Below are 25,165 nucleotides of genomic sequence, written 5' to 3'. Positions count from 1 at the left end.
TTCATCGTGTAAATCTCTATGAAAGGCAGGACTATGCCGTGTCAGGGTGGCATTACTTGCATAATCCAGCCCCCTTTTAAAATGAGTTGCAGTTCTAAGCAGGCATAGGTATTTTTTTTCATTGTATTTATTCTATTAGACATTTTCTTCAGAGCGCTCAGCTGCCCCTACCAAGAGGGACTAGGAGTGCCTTTCAAGGTTCAAAGGTTAAAACGGTGGGAAATGAAACAGAAGTTACACAATGTTTTCATGATCGAACAATGAGGATAGACAGGTGGTAGCAGGATGGTGGGGCGGAGTTATGTGTGGGGAAACATCGCGGCTCTTTCTGAAAGTAGTAATGGAGGGTGCAGTTTGGATTTGAAGAGGTAGGGTGTGCAATGCCCATTGGGAAAATGCTAGCTTTGTGTGCATGAGTGGAATGCGTAGGAGATGCTGGCATGTTTGTCTGGTGTTTGTGTGGGTGATGGGTTTGAGTTTGTCATGAAGGAAAGATGAGGTTTTGTGGTGGATAGTTTTGAGAACAATGCACAGTCCTTTGAAGACAATTCTTTGGGGTAAGGGAAGCCAGTGGAGCAAGATGAGAGCTGGGGTGATGTATGACTGTTGGTAGTTGGAGGATGAGCCTGACTCCAGCATTTTATATGGCTTTCCAGGGGCAGGTGTGATGCTGGGGAGTCTAGTGAGGGGAGCAGTGCAATAGTCCAGCTTGGACAGAGCCAGTGCTTAGAGTGCAGTGCAGAGGTCACCAGCGGGAAAGATGTATATGTCTTTCTTAGGAGGTTTAGATGTAGTTTAGATTGCAGGTTTGTGACAGCAGCTATGTGGTGTGTAAAAGAAAGGTGGGGGTCGATGATGAAGGGATTTGACAGGTATGGAGAGGATTATGTGTGGGTTGTCCGTGGTGAGTTCTTCGATCAAGGGGGTGAGTTTGGGGTTGCATCTGGAGGGTGTTGGGGCACATAAGGAGGTATTCCATTTTGGAAGGGTTTAGCTGAAGGTTAACCTCTTCTAACATCCATCCATTTATTTTGGCACCTTCTTTTCTAAGGAGCCTTCTATTTCCCACACAGACCATTATCATTTTCTCATCATAACTATTTTCCAGTCTTTTTTAAAAACATGTATTACCAAGGGTTTTGGGAAATCACTACATTTGTTGAATCCAAAAATGCTGAATTTTCTTTCTCCCCCATACTTTCCTTCTATTTTTTATAAGCCTATCCCCCCTGCCCCACATATAATTGTGGGGTAATGTGTCCTTCGAAATTCAGCATTTTTGGATTCAAATTTTGGTCTGCTCTGTAATTTGCTCATACCAAGGGATGCTGTAGGGAATAACAATGCAGTTAAAATAGTGTTATGAGGGTGTTTGGGCAGTTTGCTTTCAGGTTGGATATGGGATGAAAATGAATAGAAAAGAATATTGTCCTTAGCTCACCACAAACACTAACAACTCCCAATTACTGTTTTTTCAACTTCACATGTTCATCCTGACGTCAAACATCTCCTTCAGTCCCTCCTAATATCATTTTCAGTGTGTTTTGATTTCCTGGTTTCTCCTCTCGTCAGTGAAGAAAATGGCGACTTTACATGTCTTCACATTTCAGTTGCTGCAATGCACCATGGAAGCTATATAAAAGACTTTACTACAGGGCACCTCGCTCTCTGCCACATTTAAAACAGAAATTAGGCAGCATATTCCCTATCGGAAAAACAAAGCAAAACGTACAAAACACACCTTTTTATTTATTTCATGCTTTATAACTTTTAAACAGTTGGACGAATTTGCAAGAGAGATTCCAGTTTGTTGCCCCCGACAGACATACGTTGTGACAAACTCACACACTACACACTGTGACACAACAACACACTATGAGCACCAATGCACACACCTACAATGTTATTGACTAGCACACAGATACTTTGCTATTCACTGAAACCAGACATAGGCACACATACAAAATGGTACACTTGCACAACATACACAACGTGAGAACACTCTAGCTGACACAGACAGATACACACACATGAAAACTGTGATGCACATATATTGTGAAGCAATGACATCCATGGACGGAATGGCTCACACAGGTACTTATTCTTACACATAATATGGCACAGATACAAACACAATGTGAAATTCGCGCTCTCTAAAATGTGTTCACAATATTGCTCACACACACAACATACAATATGATTAAAATACAAAATGTCCCAGACTGCACAATGTCAACCTCGAAGGCACACGTTGACACTGTGAAATACATGTATTGTGGCACAGTGACGCATACTGACACAAACATTCACAGAAATCTTGATTGACTCGAGAAGGTCACACAACCACAACACAACAGCAAGTGTAAATATAATGTTAAGACTTTTTTTTACTGAATACCATTGCTACCACCTGTCAGTTATGCACCAAAACCAAATCCTCTCTCTGCAAAATATAAGGGCTTCCAACAGCTCCTTTGGTCTGTTGGAAATCCTCATGGACAGACTTTTGTGTATCTCGTTCTGACATTCTAGAGAACATAGAACTCCATCTCAGGGTCCTGGTCAAAATCTATTCACCCCTTCTGCCTGCAAGACCAAGGAGTCGGGATCAGCTCGCGGACCTTGTGGAAGTCATCGTGATCATCCTGATTGGCTGTGGGATGTTTATGTGACATACTTGCTTGTTTTTCACTGTCCGCAATACATTAAAAACACTGAGATATAGTGTTTCTTAAATATCCTGATTAGCGCCCAGACAATCACATGAACACATCGCAACAGAAAGATGATAAAGCATTTTGTTAATGTTTTTGCCACGTTCTGCCATTCCACAGTACCCTGAACAGAACTTTAGGGTTCTGCATCAAAAACAAGTTGCTCCTCTCTCAACAGCTACTTTGACCTTTTGCAAACCATCTTGGTTAGCCTGATTGTCTCCAAGAGGGTTATATGACATTATCCCTCCATCTTTATTCAGTTTCCCCTATGCGGCCAACCCAGCATTGCACAGGGAATGGCCATCAACACAGCATAACTTCAGTGTGTGACTTCCTGTTTGGAATAGAAAGGGCCTAAAACTAGACTCACTACCCCACACAGGACATCCTAAACCTGGTGTATTCACCAGATAAGAGGGGCTTAAGAAAAAGGAAAATCTGCTGCTTCTTGCTATTTTACTTCTCTTTGGTACCAGTAGGAACAGTTCCTCTGTGTTGCCTGGTGCCGACCTATGAAGGAACTGTCCTTATCCTCTGCTGTTCTCTTACCATTTTGTTGCATATCTATCTTTTTCCTCTAACTGCCTTAACCCCATTCTGCATCTGTGGAAGCCTAGCACTGGCTGGCATGGTCCACCTGCTGCTTTTCTTTTCTCCCTCTTCTTACTCTATCTCAAGTATCTTGTTCTCTCTACAGTAACTCTCTGGTTGCTAAATTACACCTACTCTAACCTCATCCGCATCATTTGTAACCCTCAAGTAGTATCCCTTCTTCCATCCAACTCTGCTTACAGCCCCACTTGACTCATGCTGGAGCTCTGGAATAGCACACAACTAATTTTGGTATTCACCAATCTAATTCCACCACCCATTTCATTTTTTTGTGACGGCCACCATCTGACACTGTCACACAGACAGATACCTTTTATAACTCCATTCACCTTTCTAAGTAAGCTGGTGCTATTGCCGTTATGGAGCATAAAGCCAGCCAATCTACTTCTGTGCCCTCTTCTAGATGTTTCCCCCCAATTCATTTGAATGCAATGGTGTTGAACCTCTTGTACCAATCCCTCTTACTATCATCCTCATCTAAGGGTTGCCAGGCACAATCAACATCTTCTTTAATGATCTTGATCTCCTACTCAAAACCATTTCCACTCAAGTGTCAATCACTTTCATGGAGGACTTCAAACTCTCTGAGATAAACAGAAATAAAACCTACCACCAGCAGGTAAAAATGTTCATTTAGTCATTAATTTGACCAAATTGAATCGAATATTGGGACATTTACGTTCCAAGTTACATAAACCAACATTGTGTCTCAAAAACACTCCATTACACTGTATATGAAATTTGTAGAAGTTTTTAGTAGTTGAAAGAAACAGTTGTGTCATTAAACCTTCTATTGTGAAAAATTGATAATGAAATAAAACATTTAGCATACAAAGTGGTGAGAAATAAAAGGGGGTGAGAGAAAAGGAGAGACACAGTAGGGGGATGATGAAGGGAACGTCTAGGTTGCGTTAGCGAAGAAGTGCTTAAAAGAAAATGATAGATCTTAGGGGACTGCTGAATATATGCTTTGTCATCAAGCTTCTAAAGGCACTTCATGAACACATATTCAGGAACAACAAATGTAAATAGAAATCCCTTCATCAATGGGCATACAGAATCAAATCTTGTATAGTTCAACATTGACTTAATAGTGGGTAATTGGTGATTGTTTCCCATGAAGAGAATTTTATACATGGAGCATTCAATCAAAGTGTCCCATTGTTTTGGAGAACGTTCTGAGTAGTGAGTCATTGGATCTTCTTTAATGATCTTGATCTCCTACTCAAAACCATTTCAACTCGTGTCAATCACATTCATGGAGGAATTCAAACTCTCTAACAGGACCAAGGCCCACAAACTCCAGCTGGAGTCTTCTTCCTGTGACCCTACTCTGGGGACTCTCCATAACATCCTGATCCACAATCCATGCAACTCACTCAATCCCATCCTCATCTCTCCTCACTTCATTTGTTTGCTACCCTCTGAGAACCCATCACCTTCTGACCAAACTGTTTTACATTCCACAGTCTCTGTCTGTCTTCCTCTCTCCCTATCCCATGCTTTTAAAATCAGTAAATGAAAACTCAAAATGTTGCCTTAGGACTTCAGTTTAATATTTCTTTCCACCTGAATTAAATTAGCATTTTTGAAGTTAATTTCACCCCAGAAGCTATGTTTGCATTTCACCAGCTGGGTGCACGCATAACACTAAACTCTTCTCTGCATTCTCATCCTCAGAAACGATGAATGATTGCCCAGGCAACGCTTCCCCCATTTGCTTCTGTTCTTTCTACACCCCATTCTCAGTGCATAACTTTGCCTAATACATCTCCAAAAGCTCTATGATTCAGTAACCCTGTCAGTCCTCCTCACTATCCCACCTCCTACTTCCTTCTCTACTCTGCACTCCAAAATCACCATCTACTCACTATTGGCCATCCCACGAATCAGATAGCGTAGCTGGCACATATTCTTAAGGTCCTGAACTCCTTGGGCCTCATTAGGACCCAGGCGGTAAGGGGTTTACGCCGGCGTAAACCATGGCGCCCCTTACCGCCTGAGTACGAGTTCCCTTAGCGCCATGGTGATTTTAATGCCTGCTTTTAGCAGGCGTTAAAATCCATGGCGCTAAGGGACCTTGTTGTTAATTACGCCACCGTAATTTACGGTGGCGTAATTAACGCCTTCCCCACTCCCATTATGCCCTATGGGGCCAGAAATGGGAATGGGGAAGGGTAAATGGGGATTGGGGACTTACCGCCCCGCCAACCTCAGAATGGGGCGGTAAGTCCGCCAACCCCCATGGCGGAGTTGGCAGCTTAGCGCCATGGACCATGGTGCTAATAGCGCCATGGTCCTCCGCCAAGGTCCTAATGAGGGCCCTTGTGTGCTAACATTGACTCCTTTGTACCACAAACAGTAAGGGGGTGGCTTGCTCCACTCTTCAACCATTGGCTTTCCTTTGGTGTAATCAAAACCTGTTTCAAGGTGGTCTATGTCATACCAATTGTGGCAAAATTCACCACTTATCACAACAACCCAGATGACTACAGTCCTACCTCCTTTGATTGTGTAATCTTCAACTGCATCACTGAGATCCTAGAGACCAACAGAGTCGTTGACCCCCTATAATCTTGGTTCTGTAGAAGACACTCTGCAGAAACAGTTGTTTACAATATTACTAACCCATTCACTATAGCATACCCATGCCATCTGACCTGCATCCTCATTCTCTGTGACAAAGTTGACCTTCCCAACATCATTGAGACCCTCTCACGTCCTGGCTTTCAGGGCACCAACCTCACTGTGGTGCCCTCTTACCTGGCTGATGATTTATTTTCCAACGCCTGGAAATGTTTTACTTCTGTTGCCATCAGCTTCCTGATAGTGGTCCAGCAAGAGTCTGTCCACTGTCCACCCTCCTCTACACATTCCCACATAAGATAAAATCTACTTAGATTGTCTCATCATCTATTTGCTGGTGATACTCAAATGCACTTGTATTTACCCACTTTCGCCCATGAGCTGTGCTCTCACATAACTGTCTACTTATCTGCTCTTACTGTCCCATCTTCAAATACAACAACTCTTATCCCCTTCTGCTCTCTATTACGTTGTTTCCCATGACTTATTGAACACATCTCTCATTGCAGGCAATCTGGTGGGTTTCTTTGGCAGCAACCTGAAAGTTCAACACTTCATCACCTCCACTGGAATGGCTGCCAGGCTGAACTTCTTTAACATTTGTAAATACTGACCCAAACATCCAAAACATTTATCATCACCCTGGTACTCAGCATGCTAAATACAGCTTTAACCTCCTCTTGGGACACCCTCCCTAATCTTCTTTCACTCTCAATAAGTTATAGAACTTTGCTGCCCATACCCTGTGCATACTTACATGATTCTTTCTCACTTCGTTGCACAGCGTTCATGTGGGGGAACATCCTACACAAACAAAACTGTTCCCTGCTAGAATTCCTACTTCATCTTGTGTTTAAATTCACCCATAAAAAGGAATGTCTCTACTCCCCCACCAGTATGAACCTAGCCGTGTATAAGCACCCACTTGTACTTACATTCCCATGCTTTACTCAACTTAATTTTCCCTGTCACACATGGCAATCTCCTGCTTATTCTCTTCCAACTCTCCTGGCATTCCAAAATGGGACTCTTTACACCCTGAAATTAAGAACATTGCAATTGTGAATGTATTAACCCCACTGCCCCATAAGAACCTCGTCCATCCTGAGGAGGGAGCCCCAGGGTGTTGGAGGTCACCACCTTGATTAAAAGTGATAGAAAATTACCTGCACAAATTCAATACCAAAATGCGGTTGAAGTCACCTAATTAATAAGGTGTACATAATAATTAAAACAATATTACCTTTTGCACTGAAAGGCAGCACAAGAAATAAATATGTGTCTGAGGCTCTCAGTATCCTGATGGCAATATCTGCACACGTTATTGTTGCTTAAACCTCTAATAAAAAATATCTCATGGGTGTGTACAAGATTAAGGCGCATCCTTAAAAAAGTTCTCATGACCCGGCCGTAGGGGTTTTGCGACAAATACTTCAAGGGGATTGTCTTTTTTTACTTTCCACGCTAATCTCTGTGAACATCTTATACAAGCTTCTTCCATCACATGTTTCAATTCAGTGAAGCTCAAGCATTTCTTGCTTCACTAGATCTGGATTATGGATAAGAAGCTTGCTAGATGTACTACCGGCCCCCAGGATCTCAATACATTCCTTTTTGAACCTTGCTAAACAGCCTGAATTCAATTTTTTCACAAAGATAATTATATATACAGTCTGGTTTAGCTGACATACTTTTCCTATAAAGGGACACACTTTTCCAAGCAATAAAACAGGACATAGCTGTCAAACCTAGCTCATAACTTATTATGGCTATTTGAACGCAATTGGGCAGGTTCAGGACTTTTTTCCATAATATTCCTTCAATTTTCTCGAACTCAAATTTCGCAGTAAAGTCACTTGTCTCTAAGACATTGAAGGTACCACCTTCAAATTATAATAAGATACAAGCCAATTGTAAGCGTGACAATATGGGCCTCATTACGACCCAGGCGGTAAGGGGTTAACGGCAGCGTTAACAGCGCCGACCCTTACCGCCTGAGTACGAGGTCCCTTAGCGCCATGGCGCTTTTAACACCTGCTTTTAGCAGGTGTTAAAATCCATGGCGCTAAGGGACCATGGAGTTAATTACGCCACCGTAATTTACGGTGGCGTAATTAACGCCTTCCCCACTCCCATTATACCCTATGGGGCAAAAATGGGACTGGGGAAGGGTAAATGGGGATTGGGGACTTACCGCCCCGCCAAGGTCGGAATGGGGCGGTAAGTCCGCCAACCACCATGGCGTAAACATAGTTTACGCCATGGTGGTAAAGTCACGGCCCAGGCGGTAACTTACCGCCTGGGTCGTAATGAGGCCCTATGTGTCTAACTGTAACTGTATTAATGAAGCACTAATTGTAAGCAAATTCCTAAAGTTCCAGCACCTACATGCCTATGCGTTTTGAGCGCTTTACAAATGTACAAATAAATAAATAAATAAATAAATAAATAAATAAATAAGCAGGGTCAGTGTAAAGCAGCAGTATTTTCATATGCATATGCATGCATATGTCATCTGGGCCCTTAGCTGTAATCCTTTCATTCTCACAATATTTTCTAATACAGCCTTTTGAGGAGCTGTAGTAGGGGTATAAACCAGGTATTTTACTGTTTGTTCTACAGCCAGTACTTTACCACCTAATCTCTGGGTACAATTGGCCCTCTTACAGCGGTTTCAATTAAAACATAGTGTATTCTTTTTTTTTGTATTACTTTCAAACTATTCACAATTGTATATTCCATAATTTTTAACAGAAGTCATTGCAAACCAATTTGGGTTCTATCCATAAGCAGGATATTGTCTGTGTAGCTGAGTCAAAAACAGTTTTTCCTGAAATAGACTGCACTCCCAGTTCTAGGTCTAATTCAATAGAGTTTTAAGATAAATATAGGAGGTAGGAATACATTTCAGATTTGTATTTCAGGTGCAGAGGAGAAGAAAACCACCCTGGCATATGGGTTGTATTAGGGACAACTAATGGATAAGTTCCATTCCAAATTTTGAAATCTTTTGTAGATATTGTTAAAACAAGCCCCCGAAGAAGAGAAATCTCGAAACATGTTGGACAATAGAAATAAAAAAGCCTTAAATGAAGGAATGAATTCACCAATTTATCATTTTCTGTTTACACAATTGGACAGGAAATTAAAAAAAGTTTTTGTTTTGAATAATTAATTGAGAACATGTGTAAGCTGCCCACAGGAGGGGTCAGCTATATCCTAATAGTTGGGCTTATTTATTGAGCCATTGATAGGGGGCAAGGGATGTGAGTTCCCTAAAACAAGGGCACTTATCCATTAGTTGTCCCAAAAACAGTGTTTCTCAGCAATCAACGGTTCCACAAAAGAAGCTGGCTATAGGCACTCCCCCCAGTTCTGAGATGTACAGGTTAAACAGGCAGGGGGCCAAAACACACCCCTGGCCGAGACCTCTCGAAGTAGAGACCAGATCCATTACTTTGATATTTAACCTCACTTTAAGCTCTGTCCCAGCAAAGAGTTGAATAAAGATGTCAAGGAGATGTTCTGGTAATTTCCAACTCCTTAGCCAGCAAAGATATGAATAAAGATGTCAAGGAGATGTTCTGGTAATCTCCAACTCCTTAGCTTGGAAATTATCAATCTTGCCCTATCCACCATATTAAGGTCCACGGCCAAGGTCCATATTAAGGTGCTGGTCCAAAGCCCTCAGGACAACCTTCTCCTCTTTGATAGACGCTTCCCACGCCTCATCAACTTCCTTCCTTCTCCTGCTGTGCCCTCTCTCCCCTTTCTGGCTCTCTTGCCTCCCACCTCTGCCTCCTACTTGGCTACCTCGCCCTCTCATCTTTCCTCTTTCCTCCTCAGCCCCCCCTCGTGCTCCTTCGACACCTCCACAGGGTCTACCTCTGATTTGTACCCCTACCCGGAAGTCTTTCAAGGCTGGCAACCTTCTCCATATTGCCACTCTCAACTCTCGCTCAGCTGTCAAACACTCCTCTGTCATGCGACGCATTCCTACCTGGTGTCTGTGGCCCGATTCCGATTACGCACTTCCTAATTCCTGTCACGTGATTCACGTCACGTCCACTTGACGGTCTAGTCTTTCTCTGTTTAGCGAACGTGGTGTTATTTAAGTCACACCCTATCTTCCTTCTGTGCGTTGCAACCCTTCCGGTCAGCTTTGCTTTCTTTTGCTGCCGCGGTTTGCTGTACGATGTGTTCTGCTCCGCTGAGCTTTCCTCTCTCTACTCCTCCTCGTCCTTTCTGGTTCCAATTCTCGGGACCGTTCTCTCTCTATTTTTCTTCTTATTCTTTGGTTCATTAACCATTCTGTTTTCCTTGCCATTTTTTCCGTTTTACTTGTTGTGGGAGTTATTGCATTTCCTACACTTCCTGTTTCCTGTTATTCCTTCCTCGCTTTCTATTACTGAGTATTGCTGATTTCCGTTGATTTCAACTGCTACAACCTCCATCAGGATTCCCACCTGCCGTTGTGATTTCCTGGGGTTTTTGCCTTCACTTGGCTTTTTTCCCCTTTCCGGTCTCTCCCGGGAGGGGGTCACAGTCAGGGCGTTCCTATCGTTCTCACTGTGGCTTCTTCTCGTGGGAGATATCCGCCACAAAGAAAAAAAGAAAAGGACTACAGAGCGCATCAAACTCTCAGATCTATTGAAGATGACTCTGATTCAACAGGTGAGGAGGTTGAAGAGGGAAGCGGGAATATTGACATCGAGATTGTTGACATCCTCTGACATCTGCCGTCTCTTAGAAGAACTCAACCTCGATGTACTCGGTCTCACCGAGACATGGCTCATGGCCAGCTCTGTCATGATTTTTTAAACTCCCCTCCCTGATGGCTACAAAATCTTCTCTGTGCCCAGATTAACCTGTACCGGCGGGGGTGTAGCCTTGATCTTCCCAGAGTGGATTCCTGCGTCTTTGATTCCTACACAGGCCTACTCCTCCTTCTAATACCTTGAATGTAGGCTTTCTCTCTCACCCAGCCACTCTCTCACCAAGGTACTATCTATCGGCCACCTGGCCAGACTACCTTGTTCCTCTCCGAGTGGGCTGACCTTTCCTCCTCCCTCCTGGCCTCAACCACTCATCTCCTCCTCCTTGGAGACATCAATATCCACCTGGATGCTTCCTGTCCCTCTGCTGTACTCTTTCACAACCTCTGCGACTCTTTCTCTCTTTCTATTCTTCCTTCTGGCCTGACTCACTCTGCAGGGCACACTCTTTATGTTCTCATCTCCTCTGAACCCCCCTCTCTAACCTTCCCAACACTCCTCTCTCCTGGAGCGATTACTTTCCCCTTTCCTCCCATCTCTCCATCTCTACCCCGCAGGCTAGGCCTGCTCCAGCACTGCCACCTACCTTCTCTGTCATCCGGCCCATGAAACGTGTGTCAGTTGAGGCTTTCACTGCAACTTTCTCTCCCCCTCCTCCACCTGTGGCTGACTCTCATCCTGACACTGCCCTTTCCAAGCTCCACTCTGCTATCTCTGATATTCTCAATGTTCTTGCCCCTGTTATGAGGATCCGCTTGAAGCCCAAAGCCAAGTGCAACTCTTGGTACAACTCTCACCTAGTTATCCTTAAACGGAAGTGTAGGGTGGCTGAGAGGAAATGGAGGGCATCTTGTGCATCCTCTTACAAACTGGCCCGCCACCTGCTCCAAAGGCATTACCGGCTCTCTGTCCGCATTAAGAAGAGCGCCCACATCCAAGCCCACATCTCTGCGGCATCTAACAACTCGGCTCAACTCTTTAAAATCTGCAAGGAGCTGGCCAATCCTGATGCAGTCTCTACTTCTCCTGTCCTCTCCCAGGCCCTATGCACGGCCCTGACCTCTTATTTCATCTAAAAAATGCAAGACATCCTGTCCACCCTCTCATCCTCACCTCCTCTTCCCTCTGGCCTCTCTGCAGCTGTCTCCCCACCCTCTTTCTCTTCGTTTCCTCTGTTCCTCCCTGATGACATTTCCAGACAAATCTGTTCTATGAATGTCTCGTTAAAACAGGTAGTTACCTGTTCATCCAAAACTATCAAAGACCATATTGACACCCTTGCTCCTGCCCTGGCCAACTTCTGCAAACACTCCTTCACCACTGGAGCCTTCCCCTCCCCTCTGAGGCACTCTCTTGTGCACCCTCTTCTAAAGAAACCCACTGCCTACCCCTCCTGCCTTGCTAACTATCGCCCGATTTCTATCACTCCTTTCCTGGGCAAACTCCTTGAAAAGCTGCCCATCTCCCAGCTTAACCTTCACACTGACTCTGTTGGTTGTCTCCATGACAATCAGTCTGGCTTCAGAGCAGCCAGAAGCATGGAAACTGCTCTCCTGAACATCCGTGAAGACCTGCTCTCCAACCTTGATTCTAATCTCCCCCCTGTCCTCATGCTACTTGATCTCTCTTCTGCCTTTAATATGGTCAACCATGCCTTCCTGCTCAACCATCTCAATGAAAATCTGGGTATCACTGATCAGGCCCTGGCCTGGCTGACCTCCTTCCTCTCCAACAACCCTCCCAGGTCCAACTTGGGTGCTTCCTTTCCTCTATCTCACTCTCTACTTGTAGTGTTCCTGAGGGTTCTAAGCTGTCTCCCTGACTTTTCAACCAATACTTGACACCCCTCGCCCACCGTATTGCTGCTCTCTGCTCCAATGTTCAGTGCTATGTGGATGACACTCAGCTCGTTTTCCAGCTCCCCTCTGCCACATCTTCTCCCTCTCTCATCTCTGACTGTCTGTCTGCAATCCAGGAGTGGTGTGCCGCCAACGACCTCTGCCTTAGATCCTCCTCATCGGCACTCCTGCACCTTCCTTTCCTGTCACTCTCTGGCTAGCCTACCTTGTCTGTCTTCCTGCACCCACCTGTGAGGGGAAAAACCTCTGGGTCATCTTCGACTCCACGTTTTCATTTTCTCCACACATCTCTCATATCTCTAAGAAGTCAAACTACCAACTGCAGCTCCTCCGAGGTATTCTTCCTTTCCTCTCCTTCCCCCAGAAGCTTGATGTCTCTAAGCTCTGGTTCTCTCTGGGCTACTGCAACAGCATATTCCTAGATCTGCCTGCTACTACTCTCCGCCCTCTGCAGCTCATCCAGAACAAGACTCTGAGACTTGTCCTTGGCCTCAAGCCCAGGGATCATATCTCTCCAGCCCTGAAATCTCTTCGCTGGCTCCCTTTGGCTGCAAGGATTAAGTTCAAGAAACTTTGCATTGTCCACAAGGCCTTCTGGAGCCTGGGTCCGCAATACCTTCAACTCTGCCTTCGGAAATACCCTACTCAAACTCTTTGCTCTTCCACCTCCAACTCCCTTTAGGGTCAGTCGCTTCTCCAAGCAACGAGTTGGGGTAGGTCTCTTTCTTCGGCTGGTGCCTCCCTCTGGAACAGCCTCCCTGCCTAACTGAAACTTGAGGAGAACCATCTTCATTTCTTGAGGCACCTCCAAACCTTTCTCTTTGCTTCTGCCTTCTCTCTTCCTCTCCTCTGCTGATCTTTCTGTTTCGGCACCGGGCACCTGGCTACCCTCTGATTTCGGGCCCAGACCCCTGCCCATCCAGCCACACACCTGCACTGTCTCCTGGCAATCCTGCACTTGGGTTTGTATCGGCAACCCTACAGTTCCTTTCCTGCACTTACTAGTCCCCTGATGTCTGCGCCTTAATCTTGCACTTGCCACCTGCTGGCGGCACTATCTGTTGTTGTTGATCCCATGTTGAGCACTTCCCCCTTTCTCTCCCCAGCACTTGCACATTCTCAATGTCATTGGGCCTAGCAAGATCGTTGTTTTGTTCCTCCCTTGTACCCCTCCCTTGCCTCGTTGCACCCTGAAACACTTGTGTATGGGCGCGATATAAATAAAATATCATATGACATCATATCACACAAGCCCCATATTGTGGATCTGCCCCCTTGACACATGCCTGCTCAAGTAATGCATTGATTGGTGGAGTGTTAGGAGTGTTTCTTGTGTGGAGCAGCTGAGAAACTGCATTTTTTTGTTCTTGAAAGCAGTCTGTCTTCCCTGCTTGCTTCCCTACTGAAGAGGAGCTTACTTTTAAAAATTCACTCCACGACGTGGAGCGTCACAGAGTGTCAAGAGTGTTTCCTGTGTGCACCAGCTGGGAAACTGTACACTTTTTTGTTCTTGAAAGCAGTCTGTCTTCCCTGCTTGCTTCCCTACTGAGGAGGAGCTTACCTTTAAAAACTCACTCTACGATGCAGATTGTCGCAGAGTGTCAGGAGTGTTTCCTGTATTCCCTGTGAGACCGGGGACCATGGGACGAGAAAACAAAATGATCGGTCTTGATTGCTCCCAATATGGATATTGAGTTGGAGCAGAAGAAAAGAGCCCCACTGAGAACGAGACGACAAGCGCGGTTTTGCCTACTAAACCAATTGTCTACGGCTATGGTGCCAACTGAAGTCCTGAGACATACCAATGGTGAAAATGATGCTGACTCAGAGGCTGAGGTAAGAGCTTGTCCGTTCGTTATCCACACCCTACCTAACAACACAATAGCCATTCGGGGAGGTGATAGCGAAGCCGCATTAAGATCATCAATAAATAAAGCAAATGAAGAGCAGGGCCAAAATGCGGCTTTTGTTGACCCTTGTGCGTTCTCAATCAGCACGTGCCTTAACAATCACACGAGTTCATACAGACCCAACGACAAACCATGGAAACGTGTCATTTGGCAAACACCTACAGCGCACAACTGAAGTGCAATTAGAGTCCCTTATTTCAACATTAGGGACGAAACAACAGTCGATGCAGTCACATCAGATTGAAGTAAATACCTGCTGAAATGGAGATGTCTAGCATGACATCTGTGAAGTGGCAAATGGCGCAATGAGTGACAAGTTGTTAGGAAACTTTCAAGAAAAAAGAAAAAATGATGGTTTTTTAATCTTAAGGACACAAGACATTCAGAGTTATGACAAGGAGTGACTGTTCAACACAGGCCATGCTGTCATACATCAAGAGCCTGTAGCACCTGGAGCTTCAGACCTTGTTGGCCATAGAACTGACATTGAATGTGAAATTCAGGAAATAACGCCTAATTTGATAGTGCACAAGACTCAAGACTCGTCCCGGGAGGATAGCTTAGCAGCAACGTGCGCGCCTTGGAAGCAAGACGACACGAAGCAACAAGGTTCGATCCCCAGGTCCGTGCTTAGAAACCTCTGGGTGCTTAAGCGCATTATAAATAAGCAACTAAGACAAAAAAAAACAATTACACAACTAAAAAAAAAACAATTCCTGTAACAGCGCCTCGATGCCCACGGGCTGTGTGAGCGCTTTAAAAATGCAAAATAAATAAATAAATGAAGATGTAAGCCAAAATGATACCATTGCATCGCCTTTGCTGGCAATTGAACCACAAATCACAACACTTTTGACAAATTAAACTAATTCGATAAGTTGAATCAGCTCAGTGGAGACGTACTGTCTGGATCCGGATCCCTAGCCGTGGCTGAGAAATTGTCACTTTGCATTGCTGAGATTTATTTACAGCTGGAGAACAGCAGAGTGAACATAACGGCACAGGATTCTCAACCCAAAATCCCTGCTTATAACAAAACAAATACAACCATTCCTTCAAACTAACGTACGAGACTTGATTCATGTACTGCTGCAGGAATCACTTGTTTGCAAATTATTGAAGGAGTACAAATGAGCGAATAAACCTATTGAACTGGCGTCCCTCACAAACAGCATTGTGAGACATACAACCAGTTCCCACATAACGACAGACTCAGATGAGTCTGCGACTTATTCTTCTTTTACGCAAAGAGATTATCCGAAGGTGAGAAGAATGACTCCCAATTGGAAACAAGCCAGCAAAACCATAAAAACCAACATGTGCAAGTCCCCTCAGGAACTACATTTGAGTCTAAAGTGAGCCTTAATAATATACTTGGCTACTTTTTTGAAGATGTACGAACATATAAATGAGAACTATAAAGATCAAACTACCCTAACAGCCATGATGCACTCAAAGCTTTTGCTCATAGAATCATTCATATACATGATCCAGTAAAAAATGAATCAAGAATGCGAGAGAGAAAATGTGCACAAAGGGCCTTGTTCGAACAACTTAAAATAAACGGAGAAGAAAAGAAACTTCTGGCCACGAGAGGGTTTGAAGTTACTAAAAATGAACAGATCAATCATAAGGGAACCATTTGAAAGCCTGAGCACAAGTGTAGCAACAAATTGGAATACCAACTGCCAAAATCAAGCTGGAATAGAAACAAGTAGTCAGACTGAAGCCTCAGACTTCAAACACCCTGCAACTGAATCGGATGAGAAAAATGCCTTAACATCTTTAATAGTGAAGATCCAGCGCAACAACAGCACGATCAGTCATGCAAAGTGCTCTGAGTCAGAGCCAATTTGCCCCCTTGGAAGAAAGTGAATCAATCATTATCCCTTGAACATCCTCAGATGCGGAAGGTCATGTGGGAGCCCTATGGATCTAATTGTGGCAAAGACAGTTGAAAACAGCTCCTCGTTTCCACCAGGGTCAAAAACTGAAACACATTTAAAAAAAAAAAAAAAATGTGACACAAGCAGCCAAAATCTAATGGATCATTAAAATTCCTTCACAACTTAAAGCCCTACTCACCAGAACCTGTGGAGAAACATGCGGATAAAAAGGTTGTAGTAGCAAAACATAAAGAAAAGGACCAAGAACCTAACATATCAACTGAAGGCAGACAACCCCCTTCCAACTAAATACCTCTGAATTGGACATAAAAAGCATGATGAACATGACAACACATGATGAAGATCTAGAAGAGGAGGACCATGAAGATCGTAGTCCTCAACACGCAGTAATTTCAAAGTCACCTATTGACCTTGAGCGACATGTTGATTCAGAATCACTGGATCGAAGGGCCATGATGGAAAATGAATCCTTTCAGATGCCCCAGGACTTATTTATGAACCCTATCAGAAAAAAGACATAAAATAGACACCAAATTTCGTGAAGAGTCTTGTCACAAAGTTGAGGTGGCAAAGAACCATGGAATGTTCATGGAACCACTTCAACGAAATCCGTCATTGCAACCTAGCACTGCCAATTCAAACAGGGCATTGGAAATACACAGATACACTAAAGAAGTCAGGAGCAACACCCAAAGGTTAGAAAAAAGAACTAGTGCAAATAATCAACTGCTATTGGAACGAATATAATCAATGAACAATGCTTTGATATTGAATCGTTTCAATGTCCTACGTTTGCTCCACCATGACCCGATGCTTTGTGCAATTGAATCAGATGACATTGCAGTAGTAGAATTTATCAATGAACAACAAAGTGACCATGTGCTATTGCACATTCAATCTAGAATGATCTGTGATTTTCTACTCGACGCTTCGCCTTCCTTACTACCCTTGGGCTTTGGCATTACCAAATGTAAATCCGAACCTAAAAATGACAAAAAGTTCAAAATCAACAACAGAGAGAGACGGATGTCTGTATCATTGAAAGAATCAGATGCTACATCGATACTAAAAACAAATCACCTAGAGTCTTTGACTGGGCTCGTACAACCTACTAAGAAACTGGAAGTGACTCATGAAGCATATCTTGTCAGGCCTCACATATACCCACTGAGCATAAGAGATGGTCACCAAAATCTTAATCCATTAAAGATAATGTTTAACTGTCTCAAAAACACCTCTAAGACAATCAATGAATATGTGCGAGGGGAAGCTAAGGACTTAAAGCAAGACTCATGGAGTTGGCTGGCTGAGGCTATAGTCACTGAAAATAAAAGATAATGCCAAGAACAAGAGAAAGATATGACAACCCTAATTGGATCCTGGAACACCAGCGATTTTGTCCATCTATTTGCAAAGAACGAATGTAATTTGAAACGTTTTTACATCCTGTGCTTGCATGAGACGGGACAACTGGACCACCAATTGCAGATGGATTTAGTAACCACATGAATCCAGCAATAAAAGGCCAAAAAGGACGGCCATTGGCAGGCCTGTTGACTTTCATAAAAAATGGGACGGACTTACAAGTGATAGATGTATAAAACCCAAATCCGTACATTCAAATACTTGTCTTGGACTCTTTCAAGAAATCACGACAAATAGCCCAATCGGCAAAATAAAGCCGCTTGCTCAACAAAATGTGTGGATCAAATAACATCTGTAATCAACGATTTCAATGTCGCAATGCTAGATCCAATCATCATTCTATGCTGTGACTTGAGTATCAATTGCCTAGACTCATGCCCTGTAGCAGGCAGAGCATCTAACAGTGCATGGTTAGAAAAAGTCAACATATCGATTCTGTGGCTCTGGGAAATGGAAGAGCGAAAAATTAGCATGCTGAATGGGCAGACTACAGGGTACATTCCGCGAAATGTAACGTGGCGAAGAAGGCCGCAAAATGTGATGCTCGATTACTTCTTTGTGTCAGAAAATATAAACTAAAGAGTTATATCACTCATGGTAATGCCTATGAGCAACAACAATCATGATCTTCTAGAACCGTGATGTCAGCTCCTAGATAACTCAAAACTAAGTTATTGGAGAGAAACAATCTTGGTAGAGCCCGGAAGAAACAGGCTTTGCTTACACCTGGACAATGTTTGCATGCTGACAGAAAAATACCAACTGGCAATTAAAAATCAAGTCGTAGGAGTCGAATGCATATTGTTCCTCTCTGAATACCCAGACGTACAGCAAGCACCTCACAAGCCTGGCTTCAAGACACTCCTATGATGCAAAGATATCATCACAGAAGAGAGCGTCGCGAAAGGCAATTAGGCTTACCACTAGTCTCCCCATGCTGGAAAGAGCTGCAAGGCAGAAAGAAATCTGACAAGTTTACAAAAACGGGCTAATTTCTCACAAGAGCATAATACGACAACATAATGCAGAAAATATGAAGCAGACACTATCAACTAAAAACACCATAGCCTTCTGGCATTTACTAAACCATACAAATAATTCAAAACAAACCCTTCAAAGCAATATAGTACCAGAAGCGGAGTGGGTGCGACATTACTACAAACTATATGAAAAAAAAGAAAAAACCCTTAATCCAGTTTTGTCCCGCCAAAGCAATTGGATAATTGAATTTGATAGAGGCGACATTCTCTTGTTGATCAAAAAGACCAGTAGCTCGAGAGCCCTGGCCCCTGATAGCTTGAGCAATAATATGTGGAAAGCAGCCCCAGAAGGTTGGGCCGATTTCTGCATGACCTTATTCACCGAGATACAAAAAACAAAAGTAGTACCACAGTCATGGAAAACAGCAATCGTGGTACTGATATTTAAGAAGGGCAAAAGGGCAAATCCTAAGAATTATCATCCTATAGCCCTTTTTAACGTACTGGGAAATGTTTTTGCTTCACTGATATTGATGCGACTGAGAAATTGGGTGCAAAAGTCACAAAACTATGTTTGTCGAGAGACTGGTTTCGTCAAAGGAGCAGGCTATGAACGCAATCTGTTGTTGCTTAACTTTCTAAGAATTATAACATTCAAAGATGGAAGCAAAGTCAACCTAGCATTCATAGACCTGGTTCAGGCCTTTGATAGCATAGACAGAGAGTTACCATGGACTGAACTACTGAGATGGAACTGTCCCGCAAGCCTTCTCTTCGCCATCAAAGCCCTGCACACCGAAACCGTAGTCAAAATATGCTTAAATCAAACTGGCCTCCTGTCAAAGCCAATCAATATGTATAGAGTGGTCAAACAGGGATGCCCGTTGGCATCCTTGCTGTTCAACTTATTCATATCAGACCTAAGAGAGGCGATGGAGATGTCATATTCATTTCCATCAAAAATCAACAGCAACTCATTAGGTTGGATGCTTTACGCTGATGATTTAGTCATCTTGGATCAAACTCCCATCGGCCTACAAAGAAAATTAAACATACTTCAAACCTATGTTGAGTACAACAGACTCAAAATCAATGTAGCAAGATCGGAGATACTAATACTGCAGAATTTAAAAGGAAGGACAAAGAAGGCATTCCTGTGGTGCTCGGGAAAAGAATTGTTGAACCGAGTAGAGACCACAAGATATCTTGGCATGTGCCTCAACTCGAGTGCAAATGACGCTCCTTGGGTTGCCGCCTGGAAGTCCAAGACAAAGAACCTTACGACCCAGTGCATCACAATCTGCAAAATGTTTGGCACATTTTCGTTGGTTTCCGACCATAACATTCTACAAACAGAAAGTAGTTCCCATTTTACTCTATGTGGCCGAATATGCACTGAGCTGTTCTTAGGAACTCTGGTCAACACCGGAAAGCACATTTTGGACCAAAATGCTACATCTACCAAGATCTGTGCCCACAGACATTATTAGGCATGAACTAGGACTGCTCTCCATTAATGCAAGAGCGACATGGAGATCCTTATCCCTGTACAGAAAACACATAATGGATCCAACTCCCACACAGTTTGCAATACTTCAAACAAAATCATCTAAGCTAGCATTAAAACCAAACCCTGATGCAGTCAAGAAAAAACTTGAGAATTGAGACTGGACTAAGACCATTGAACAAAATCACCAGTACAGGTTGTTTGAAAAAATAGGTAAAGAAGTAACATCTCTGAACATTTTGCCCAAGTATTTGGAAAAATTCCATAGCCTGTACCACCAGAATTTATTTATGAGATTCTATGTGAATGTATTTCATATAAAGGAAATACTAAAGAGCACAAGGATAAGAACTTTCGCAGATGAAAATTGTTGACTATGTTGCAATGCAGTGGAAACCCTGCAACATTTAACCTTATACTGCCCTACTCTGAGGAACACAAGGACATGCTACCTCAGAGATTTTATAGCAGAAAAAACACTTTTGAATGGATGAGATTCGTGGAAATATATATGGTGGGCACAAAACTCAAAATTAATTTTTGCCCTAGCTACATTTTTAGAGGACATTTTTCATTTATTTGCAAATGAACTCTAAGGATTGAATGTTGCATCTATATCACTAGAACATCGAGATAAACACATGAGCCAATCTGAAAGACAAAGATGAGATGAGTAACTTCCTTCAGTTTGTAATAAACTAAATACAAAATAAAAAATAAATAAAACATATGTGTTGATTGCCAAGCCATTAGCATCTGTCATGATCCTTCTCCTGAACCCTGTCTGGAATTTAGACAGCCTATTAGTTTTAGTGTTCCATTCCACCATTTCTTTCAAAATGCAGGCTAAAAACACTTTGCTATCTGTGTCCAGGAGAGCAATTGGGTGATTGCTCAGTGGACTTTGGTGATCCCCTTTCTTATAAATCAGGTAGGTTTTCCAGGTAGGGGGTACCCTCATTTGCCTCAAGATACTATCAGAGCAGACACACGGTAAGTGCACAGGTTGTTGAATCTGATTTCAGGACCCTATTGCATAAGCCATAGGACCTGTGGCTCGTGAACTGGAGGAAGTGGCAATCATTCTTTGGATTTGCTCCACTGTAATATTTATACTCAAAGGGCCATCAAAAACATAATCAAAAGGGGCCTCAGAGGGTTTTTATTATATAGTTCATTAATGTATTCATCCCAACATTGTTCCAAAATCGGATTCAGCAAAGTCTTCCCATTACGTTCCAGCACAGCACAGCTCTAAGCATGGCCTCCCCATCCCTGTGTGCAAACAGGTATTTATGAGCCCTCAAACAATTTCTAGATCTTTGTTTCTCTTTCATATCAACAATTTCTGCTCCCCAAACCAAATTAAGTGTACGAATATTCCTTATAAGGGACCTCATTTTTTTGCACCTTTGTACCTCTTGATTAAACTGATGGGTGTGTCTAACATGCATGTGAGTTTTAGACTTATCCCACATTTCTGTAATTGTTGCCTTAATAAAGTGGGGCGAAAGCCTACACCGATAATAATTCTAATTTGTTTCTCAAGGTAGACGAATGCCAACTACTTGACATCATACTACTAAATTGCTCAATGCAAGTGGGCTTCATGAGATATGATTTCTATGCCGATTAACCAAGACAGACGGGCAGGCGGATTGCACTGGAGACTTAAAAGTACATTTTAAATATACTGTTAGTATTGTATGGTCGCTTGCTTCATTTCCCATAATTTCAAATGTACTACATGTATAGAATAATTTACTAGATAGGGCAGCATAATTTATCCAGGAGAAGGAATCCTCCCTGTACCACCTGGGTCTACTAGGGATATCCCTCTCCATCTGTCTATTTACAGTAGACAAAACTCAGGGTCTACGCACAATGAATTCCAATCGCCCAAGATTACAATTTCTCGCTCAGTTACCCTCACTTCATAAGCCTCCAAAATGCCACTGACGACCTCCAAAAAATCCCTTAATATGTTATGCTCTTAGGGACCTGCGGTTTGTCAAAGACCCCCTCTACTGAGACACAAACCCTCATTTGACTTGGATAACAGAGCCAGTAGCCACAACCACACCTCCTGTATTTTGGGGACATCCATTTGAGCATTTAGAAAACACACCTTTCTCGTTTATTTCCCATTAGATTGAATAATTGTCAAGTTATTACTCAGAATTGAAGTACACAGAGCCTGCATTCTCAAATTGCCCTCACCCTTATTGCCCCCCCCTGATTTCATAATATTGGGGGGCAAATCAAAACCCAAAATACGTAGTGACTCCACTTCCTATTTCAACATTGCGTACAGCACCCTGGATGGCACTTTAATGACTAGAACATCATTTCTTTGCTCATCAAAAAACTCTACCAAGTCAAGATATTTAGAGATGATCAACCTCAATCTTGGAATTTCATTGAAGAGCACTAGTATATTTGAGCAACTAAGTGTCAATCCGGTGCTGTGGCTAGGGTCCAAAACATATTCTAGGATCAGAAAATGAGAGCAATATTTGTTTTTGATCAATTTACTTCCTCCTAGAACAGGAACTTTCCAAACCCCCTCCCCCTTTCATTGCCCGTATCCCCATTACACCCTGTCTCACAAAACATCTCAGTCGAATCCACAGAAGTGCATTCCAAGTCCCTCACACCCCGCTCTGCGACTATCACTTTCAGGTAAATTACAACCAATTGCTAGATGGAGTACATCATTTAGTGCTACCTTTTTTCTGCACATACAATTATGGCAATTTTCACAGAGCCCTAACACAGTTTTATGTGTCTCATTCAATCTTACCACTCCATCATTCAGGACCTGAGAGATACAGGTAAAATAAGGTACAGGGCCACTATCACAATTGAGTACTGACTGATCAAATGATTAAGCAAAGTTAGACAAAGTGCAAGCAGGCTCAGTGCCCAGTACAAAATCACACTGTATCTCCTGGTGCATGACACCACTCAATTTAAACTCCAAATTCTGGTCCCCCCTACAAACTTCCCTATAATAGTTACATCCTGCACACACCCCTTACCACACTGTATAGCCACTTCACACTTTTTAACATTAACTCTGGTTTAAGAGGAGTCTCATTATCAGTGCTTCCCAGTAGATTAAACGTTTGAGCCCCAAAATCACATTTAGTCACTATGCGCTCCTCAGAAGAAGTATACCTTGATTGAATTACTGGTATAGCCCAAGATGTTGCAATGATCAAAGGGCAGCTGCCAGTATAGGCATCCTTCTCAGATACTGTGGGTTTTCCAAAAATGAGGGCAAAAGAGGACCTTGATTCACCAGCCAGTCACTTTTTTCAGAGATGATGCTGCTGTAGCATCCATGCTATGAAGTCACTGCATGAATTCTCTGTGCTTCTATTAGTCTGTTTAGAATTCCGATTCTGTGTCCATAGTTTTTTTGAGGGTCTACTGTGAGGGGTCAAAAATGTGAGGCAGACAACTTTGTGAAGGTTTTTGAAAAGATGCAATTTTATTAACTCAAAAGGTTGGATAAACGCCTCACTATCCCTACCCTTCCTAAAATAAACTAAAGCACTCCAACACAAGGTTTCTATCCCTCACACTTATAAAAATACCATCTCAATAAGGTAATATGTGGCAGATCATAAACAAATATAACAGTTAAATTCTCATGATGATAATAGCTTCTTATAATCTGTGTGAATTCCCCTTCTCTTAGCAGTTCCAATAGGATAAGGAAATCATGTCTTACAAGAAAAAATTCCATGTTGATAATCCAAAGTTCCAACTTGAATTGAACCACTAATTCACGAATGTTCAACAAAGGGATCCTCTTTGCACTGGTATGAATTCAACCAACAATTCATAAATCTTCAACAAAGTGTTCCTCTTTGCACATGTATGAATTAAACTAACAGTTCATAAATGTTCAACAAATATTTCCACTTTATAGTTGTACCCAAGGTCTTGAAACACTTCTTTTCATTAGCAAAGAGTTTTGTACTTCATTAGTTTAAACAATTTGTCTTTGTCAGGATATTTCTGCACCCGTTTATAAAAACCGCTTGTCAACACTTGCATCAGTGATAATAATTTGTCAGACTGCTTCTGTATTATTCCGCAAAACACTTTAGTGGTTCTTTAACTGTTTCAGGAACACCAGGTAATTGAATTGACTTCCACCTGGTCTACTCGCCTGCCTGGCCTACTACTACAAAGTTCTCTGTTCTGGTGTACTCTCCTGCCAGACCAGAACTAATTGTTACAAAGTTTTCTGACCTGGTACACTCTCCTGACAGGCCAGCACAACTACTAACTACTAGTACATCTGTGGTAATGGTGAACTTCACTTTCAATACTTTTAGCAATTTCTCTTGCTTCACAATATCACACATAAGAATTTCTTCAAGGGAAACAAGAAGCACACTGGTGATGTTTATTACACATAGGTGATTGTCACACGCAATACAGGTTATGCTCCACTCTTCTGAATATCTTCTATCAGAAGGGCAGCTTCCCCACCATTCTTATTTTTACTTCTGCTTCACAACTTAAAATTCAAAATAATATTTCTGGGAAAACAAGAAACACATTGGTGCCGTTTGGTACACTTTTGTGATCGCCCTGTGCAAACATGTTATGCTCCACTCCTCCTGAATATCATCTATCCGCAGGGCAGCCTTTCTGCTACTCTTGTTGTTCCCCTTCTGCACCAACCAAATGCTGATAATGATTCTATTTCACGTTCACACTTCTTTGGCTTTGGCAATGTAGGCTTAAGACATCGGGGCTCATTAGGAGGCTGGCGGTAGCCGTGCCTGTAATACAGGCAGGGCTGCTGCTGGTATTTTATTTTTTAATAAATTAGAAAAGGGCAATTACTGGGTCATTACGGCCTTG

The sequence above is a fragment of the Ambystoma mexicanum genome, chromosome 8, assembly GCF_040938575.1.
Source record: "Ambystoma mexicanum isolate Mex_15411 chromosome 8, UKY_AmexF1_1, whole genome shotgun sequence".
Taxonomy (NCBI): Eukaryota; Metazoa; Chordata; class Amphibia; order Caudata; family Ambystomatidae; genus Ambystoma; species Ambystoma mexicanum.
The sequence above is the reverse complement of the archived record's forward strand: the minus strand, read 5'-3'. Positions refer to the sequence as shown.